Genomic DNA, 8,299 nt, shown 5'->3' with positions numbered 1-8,299 from the left:
GAGGCGTAGTCATGGTTCGGGTTCGACCATGCTCCCAAGTGATGTTGTGGCATTACGCCGATCAAGAGGCGTGGCTATGGTTCGGATACGACCAGGCCCCCAAGTGATTCTGTGGCTTTACGCCGATCAAGAGGCGTAGTCATGGTTCGGGTTCGACCATGCTCCCAAGTGATGCTGTGGCATTACGCCGATCAAGAGGTGTAGCTATGGTTCGGATACGACCAAGCCCCCAAGTGATCTGATATCAAGCTTTAAGAAGCTAAGTCAAGGGGTAAACCGGACGCGGCTTTGTAAGCTCCATGTAACCACACGTGATGTAAGAAAACAACAGATACCCCGCTTTAGCCGAGGTTCCGGTTTATTATATTGATCATAATATATACATAAGCAGAGCTTGTAGCTCAAGTATAGTAGGGCCGAAGATGAGCAATATTCCACGGCCTGTTGGTCTCCTCCTCCGATTTACGTGAGTCTTTGCGTTCTCGAACATCCATTAGGTAGTACGACCCATTGTGCAAATCCTTGCTGACCACAAAAGTCCCTTCCCAAGGGGGGATAGCTTGTGCATATCCGTCTGATCCTGGATGAGTCGAAGCACCAAATCTCCTTCTTGAAAGGTTCTGGTTCTAACCCAGCGGCTATGATAACGACGCAGATCTTGTTGATAAATCGCCGAACGGGCTGCCGCCATGTCACGGTCCTCATCTAAAAGGTCAAGAGCTTCTTGTCGTGCCTTCTCATTATCCGTTTCAACATATGCCAATGCACGAGACGAATCATGACGGATGTCACTAGGAAGAACCGCTTTTGCTCCATAAACCATGCAGAACGATGTGTAGCCTGTTGATCTGTTGGGTGTGGTATTGATGCTCCATAATACTGAAGGTAACTCCTCAACCCAACAACCCGGCGTCCGTTGCAAAGGAACCATAAGCCGGGGTTTGATGCCTCTCAAGATCTCTTGATTGGCCCTCTCCGCTTGACCATTGGACTGGGGGTGAGCCACTAATGACACGTCAAGCCGGATGTGCTCACGTTGACAGAACTCCTTCATGGCACCCTTTGACAGATTGGTACCACTGCCTGTTATAATGCTGTGTGGAAAGCCAAACCGGAAGATCACCTCTTTGATGAATTAAACTGCCGTGGCTGCATCACACTTACTAACTGGCTCTGCCTCCACCCATTTTGTGAACTTATCAACTGCCACCAAAAGGTGGGTCTTCTTGTCCTTGGACCTCTTGAAAGGCCCAACCATATCCAGCCCTCAAGTTGCAAATGGCCAGGTGATTGGAATCATCCTCAATTCTTGAGCTGGTACATGAACACGTCATGATAATTTTTGACAGCCATCACATCTTTTAACCAAGTCCTCGGCATCAGCATGAGCTGTCAACCAATAAAAACCATGACAAAATGCCTTGGCCACCAAAGATTTTGAACCGGCGTGGTGTCCACAATCTCCTTCGTGGATCTCACGCAAAATTTCCCGGCCTTCCTCAGGAGATACACAGCGTTGAAACACCCTTGTCACACTGTAATGATGTAACTCTCCATTGATAACAGTCATGAACTTGGACCGCCGGGTTACCTGTCTGGCCAACGTTTCATCCTCTGGTAACTCGCCCCGGTTTATATACACCAGATACGGAACCGTCCAATCCGGGATAATACGTAGAGCTACCACCAACTGAGCCTCCGGATCAGGAACAACCAAATCCTCTTCACCATGGAGCTTGACGGACGGATTATGCAAAACGTCCAGGAAAACATTAGGTGGAACCGGTTTACGTTGGGAACCCGGGCGGCTTAAAGCATCTGCCGCTTCATTCTTCCGCCGGTCTACGTGATCCACCTGATAACCTTTGAAATGACCTGCAACAATATCCACCTCACGACGATATGCTGCCATCAGAGGGTCCTTGGAATCCCAAGTGTCAGACACTTGTTGAGCTACCAGATCCGAGTCACCGAAGCACTTAACTCGACTGAGATTCATCTCCTTAGCCATCCGTAGACCATGGAGTAAGGCCTCATATTCAGCTGCATTATTAGTGCAAGGGAACATCAAACGGAGAACATAACAAAACTTATCACCTCGTGGGGAAGTTAACACGACTCCAGCCCCCGAGCCCTCCAATTGCCTAGACCCATCAAAATGAATAGTCCAATAAGTGTGATCTGGCTTCTCTTCTGGCGCTTGTAATTTTGTCCAATCATTGATGAAATCCACAAGTGCCTGAGATTTGATCGCCGTTCGGGGTATGTATTTCAACCCGAGAGGCCCGAGCTCGATTGCCCACTTAGCAATCCGACCAGTTGCTTCCCTGTTCTGGATTATATCCCCCAAAGGAGCAGAACTGACCACCGTGATGGGATGACCTTGGAAATACTGCTTAAGCTTCCGGCTTGCCATGAAAACCCCATACACCAATTTTTGCCAATGCGGGTACCTCTGCTTGGACTCAATAAGTACCTCACTAATATAGTAAACCGTCCGCTGAACCGGATATTCCTTTCCTGCCTCCTTGCGCTCCACCACAATAGCCACACTAACAGCCCGAGCATTAGCTGCCACATATAGCAACAATGGTTCTTTGTCCACTGGAGCAGCGAGAATCGGCGGATTAGTCAGCTGCCGCTTTAGGTCCTCAAATGCTTCATTAGCGGCGTCACTCCAGACGAAGTTATCCGTTTTCTTCAACATCTGATACAAAGGGATGGCCTTCTTGCCAAGGCGACTGACAAACCGGCTCAACGCGGCAATCCGGCCTGCCAGGCGTTGAACATCATTGATACATTTCGGTTTAGCCAAGGAGGTGATGGCCTTGATATTTTCCGGATTAGCTTCAATGCCCCTGTTAGACACCAAAAAACCCAAGAGCTTCCCCGCAGGTACACCAAAGACACACTTGGCCGGGTTAAGCATCATTTTATAAACCCGCAGGTTATCAAAGGTTTCCTTCAAGTCATCAATCAATGTCTCCTTCTTCCGTGATTTTACCACAATATCATCCACATAGGCGTGAACATTGCGGCCGATCTGTTTATGAAGACAATTCTGCAGACACCGTTGATAAGTCGCCTGGGCACTCTTGAGCCCAAAGGGCATGGACACATAGCAGAAGGCTCCAAAGGGAGTTATGAAGGCTGTCTTCTCCTGGTCCTCAACTGCCATTTTGATCTGATGATAACTAGAATATGCATCCAAAAAGCTCAAACGCTCACAACCCGCCGTAGCATCAATAATTTGATCAATATGAGGGAGGGCAAAAGGATCTGCTGGACAAGCTTTGTTAAGGTCTGTGTAGTCCACACACATACGCCAAGTGCCGTTCTTTTTAAGGACCAACACTGGATTAGCCAACCATTCAGGATGGAATACTTCAACAATAAATCCAGCCGCCAAGAGCCTGGCTACTTCTTCTTCGATAGCTTTGCGTCTTTCTTCATTGAACCGGCGGAGAAACTGCTTGACCGGTTTATACTTGGGATCAACATTGAGAGTGTGCTCAGCGAGTTCTCTCGGTACACCTGGCATGTCAGAAGGCGTCCATGCAAAGATGTCCCGATTCTCACAGATGAACTCGATGAGCGCACTTTCCTATTTCGGATCCAAGTTAGCGCTGATGCTAAACTGCTTGGACGAATCGCCAGGCACGAAGTCAACAAGCTTAGTCTCATCAGCCGATTTAAACTTCAGGGCCGGATCATGCTCCGTAGTTGGTTTCTTCAATGAAGTCATATCTGCCGGATCAACATTGTCCTTGTAAAACTTCAGCTCTTCTGTTGCACAAACCGACTCAGCATAAGCCGCATCACCTTCCTCACACTCCAGAGCAATATTGCGGCTTCCATGCACGGTTATAGTTCCCTTGTGACCCGGCATCTTGAGCTGTAGATAGACATAACAAGGCCGTGCCATAAACTTGGCATAAGCTAGCCGTCCAAATAGGGCATGATACGGGCTTCTGATTTTCACCACTTCAAAGGTCAAGGTTTCTGATCTCGAGTCATGCTCATCTCCAAAAGCCACCTCTAGGGCTATCTTACCAACAGGATATGCCGACTTACCAGGCACCACACCTTGGAACACCGTATTGGATGGTTTAAGATTTTTATCTGTTAGCCCCATGCGACGGAAAGTTTCATAATAAAGGATATTGATACTACTCCCTCCATCCATGAGTACCTTAGTGAACTTATAACCTCCCACCTGAGGTGCCACCACCAGAGCCAGATGACCCAGATTGTCAACCCGGGGTGGATGATCATCTCTACTCCACACAATGGGCTGCTCGGACTAGCGCAAATAATGGGGCACCGCCGGTTCAATGGCATTCACCATCCTTTTATGAAGCTTCTGATCACGCTTGTCCAATCTAGTGGTGAAGACATGATACTGTCCGCTATTCAACTGCTTCGGGTTGCTCTGGTAACCCGACTGCTGCTGCTGCTGATTGCTCTGATGATTATAGCCACTTTGATTACCCTGATTACTTTGATTGTTATGTCCACCCTGATTGCCGTGGAATCCTGAACCAGAATTTCCTCCGCCTGAACCACCCCCTGATCCATGATCATACCGGAAAGAGTCAGGATTTTTGAACTCTTGCATGATATAACAATCTTTCCAGAGGTGTGTAGATGGTTCCTCCTTCGTCCCATGCTTTGGACAGGGCTGGTTCAACGGATACGACAATCGGTCCAGATTAGGATTCGGCATTCCATTCCGCCGGGGCGGTTTACCCTTACGCCGCTGGCCCTCGTCGTGCTTATTAGTGTTAGCCACAAAATCTGGACCGTGGTCCGCTTTACGCTTGCCGCCGTTTCCATGACCCACCGGGTTGTGGTGCTGCCCCTTGGTGCTACCGCTCTTCTTTCCCTTCCCTGTCTTGTCATCGTTAGACTCGGGATCCTTGGTACTATCAGAGTCGGCATACTTCACCAACGCAGCCATAAGGGTTCCCATGTCATTACAATGACGTTTGAGCCATCCCAACTTCAACTTCAAGGGCTGAAATCGGCAATTGCCTTCCAATGTTAAAACTGCGGTGTCAGCGTTGATGCGGTCTGATGAATGCAAAATCTCCGAAACCCGGCGCACCCAATGGGTTGTTGACTCTCCTTCCTCCTGGACACAGGCAGCTAAGTCCACAATTGACATGGGCTCCTTGCATGTATCCTTGAAATTCTGAACAAACCAGGCTCTCAACTCAGCCCATGACCTGATAGAATTAGCCGGTAAACCCTTTAGCCAAGTGCGGGCCGTTCCTTCTTACATCATGGTGAAGTACTTCGCACATGCCGCATCATCCACATCCAGCATCTCCATGGCCATCTCATAGCTTTCAACCCATGTTTCAGGGGATAAATTAGCGGTGTAATCGGCACCTTGCGCGGGCCCTTGAAATCTTTGGGCAGGCGCACATTGCGCAACGCCGGGACAAGACATGGCACTCCCAAAGAACTAGAGGTAACTCCTGGTTCCACCGATGTGGTTGGACGAACCGGAGTGAGCTGACGGGCCTCGTGCTGCACTGCTAACTCGGCCTCTCTGCGTGCCCGAGCCCAGTTCACCACATCCTGAGCATCACCGGCACCACCCGCCGGGTTATGGCCATGGGGCGGATCACGGTTCCGCGCATTGCTTGACACCGCCGGTTCATCCATACGCCTGCTGTAACTCCGGCTTGGACGGGGAGTGGAATTAATCCGATTGCGACTATATGAATAAGCCTCCTGTTGAATCAGGGCTGTCTGAAGAAGCTCCTTAACCCGACGTGTCTCGACCACTGCTAGAGAATCGCCTTCGATCGGGATGGCCGCCAGCCGTGAAGCGGCAGCGACAAGGTTGTCCATTGGGTTAGAATAATGAACCGGTGGTGTGGGGACATGAGGTACCACAACGTTGTTCTGACAAGGCGGATCCACCAAACGTGGCTGAACCGGCGCCCCTGCTCCGGGTGCCTCTGCCCGGTTCACCACCGGTGGATTACTGGCTCCTGCCCCTGGGGTGTTAAAGAGATTTCTAGCGTCGTAAACCGGCGGCAGGCGAGATCGGTGCCTCCTCTTTAGGACTTCGTTCGATGCACTCTGATCCAGCATAATCCGGTAAGCTTGTGCATCCAAAGCGGCCCGCTCCGCGGCTATCCTGGTATCCTCTGCTGCTAAGTCGGCTTTTGCCTGGGTGATCTGATCTTTCACTTTCGCAACTTCCGCATTGTGTGCATCCTGATCCGCCGGGTTAACCTCCGCCATCAGCGGTACCAACACATCAAACAAATCAGATAGAACCTGAGCTGGCGGTCGCACAGGGCCTCCTGCCCCAGCCGCTTCCGTTGCTGCTGACCCGGAAATCATCGCCGCTGCGGTTGAAGAGTGGAGCGCTGGTTGCGTGCCGGCCATGAAGATTGCCACCCGGTTTGGTAGATCGAAGGGGTCCGGAATACTGTCGCCCTCGGAACTGCCCCCAATTCGGCCATCTTGTAACTGATATAACGACTCGGTCTCTCCAGTCGATGACTCGTCGCCGGAATAAACGACAGTCTCATCACCAGATTCCGATCTATCCTCATATTCACCTCCATGGATAACTCCCACGAAGACACGCTTCATGACAGGCTTGACCCGGGCGGATCTCGCACGCTGAGCCATTTCGACGAGGTCGGCGCAGATGTCCGGCTCAGGGCCCGGTTCTCCGATCTTTCCAATGAAAATGTGTATGCCACCAAAGGGGACGCGGTACCCGTACTCGATTGAACCGGCCTCGGGGCCCCAACCTGCATCGTCGATGTAGAGCTTGCCGCGACGACTCTTGGTCATCCAGCCCACAGTGTAACCCTTGAGTCCTTCGAAGCTGCCCTCCAAGAACTTGAAACCATCGTGCGATAGCCCCACGGTGGGCGCTAACTATCGTGGTTTTGTCACGACAGATGTCCTAGAGAGAGGACTTAGTCGTGGAGCCATCGCTACGGGGTAGCTTAAAGGGGTTAAAGCGGACAAGGGACGCAAGAGAGTTTATACTAGTTCGGCCCCTTACGATGAAGGTAAAAGCCTACGTCTAGTTGTGATGGAATTGATGGGGTTTCGATGACCAGGGAGCGAATACGCTTTGCCTGGGTCTCGAGTTGTTGTTTGTTGTCCCTCAACCACCGCCGGGTCATCCCCTTATATACATGGCTTGACGCCCGTCGGTTTACAGACTCCGAGGCCGGCTCATAATCGTGTCTGGCTCGGACTCTGCTACGCATATCTTACAATACAAGTTTACATCTCAATGCCCGTTTATGTCTACATGCCTTAAACCGGCTTTGGGCCCTGGGCCTTTATGAAGCGTCACCGTCTGTCTTCATGGGCTTCAGATACAGATGAACTATTTATGAAGTTAACCCGGCCTCTCCTGGCCGGTTTACGCCCAGTGGTAATATCCCCAACAGACTGGGTTGAGTTTAGCATAGAGGGGGAAGGGTCCGGTCACATTCACTTAGTAGAAAAAAAGGAAACTTGAAGAAATAGCAATAAGTGAATGTTGTAGAGGACATAAACTCATATACATATATAGCCAATGAAGAAAAACGACGGAAACGGTGAAGCCAATGCAAAGTTGAAGAAAATGAACAACTGAGGAATCTCAAAAACTGAGGAAAAAAGTCAATTGAAGATTTTCAACTTTTGGTGGTGGCGTAACCCACCGTGTAAGAAGGATGATTTCAGAAACCGCGCACAATTGTCGTAGGGTTCTGAGAATCAAATTCTTTGTTAATTTCTGCACACTTAGAGTGTTAGTCTTCATCGATTGAAGAAAAACGTTTCTTCGCGTGTTGCACATCTAAGTCATCAATTTTGCATAAGTGTCAGGATGTGTGTCCTTTTCAAAGAACATTCAAAGATTCTAGGATATTTAGCTCACACCTAAACTTGCTAAATCTCTTCTCATCCAAGGGCTTTGTGAAGATATCGGCTAGCTGTTCTTTAGTCCGTACATGCTCAATAGAGATGCCGCCCTTCCACACATGATCACGAAGAAAATGATGACGAATTTGAATGTGCTTTGTCTTGGAGTGCGGAACTGGGTTGTGAGAAATCTTGATTGCACTCTCATTGTCACAGTAGAAAGGCACATTCTTCATGTTGACGCCGTAGTCCTTGAGAGTTTGCTTCATCCACAACAATTGAGCACAGCAAGAACCAGCAGCAATGCACTCAACTTCAGCAGTAGATAGTGATACGCAATTCTGTTTCTTCGAGGACCAACAGACCAAAGATCGTCTGAGGAAATGGCATGTGCCTGATGTTG

Source organism: Triticum aestivum, chromosome 3D (genome assembly GCF_018294505.1).
Source record: "Triticum aestivum cultivar Chinese Spring chromosome 3D, IWGSC CS RefSeq v2.1, whole genome shotgun sequence".
NCBI classification, from domain to species: Eukaryota; Viridiplantae; Streptophyta; class Magnoliopsida; order Poales; family Poaceae; genus Triticum; species Triticum aestivum.
Note: the sequence above shows the minus strand (reverse complement) of the source record.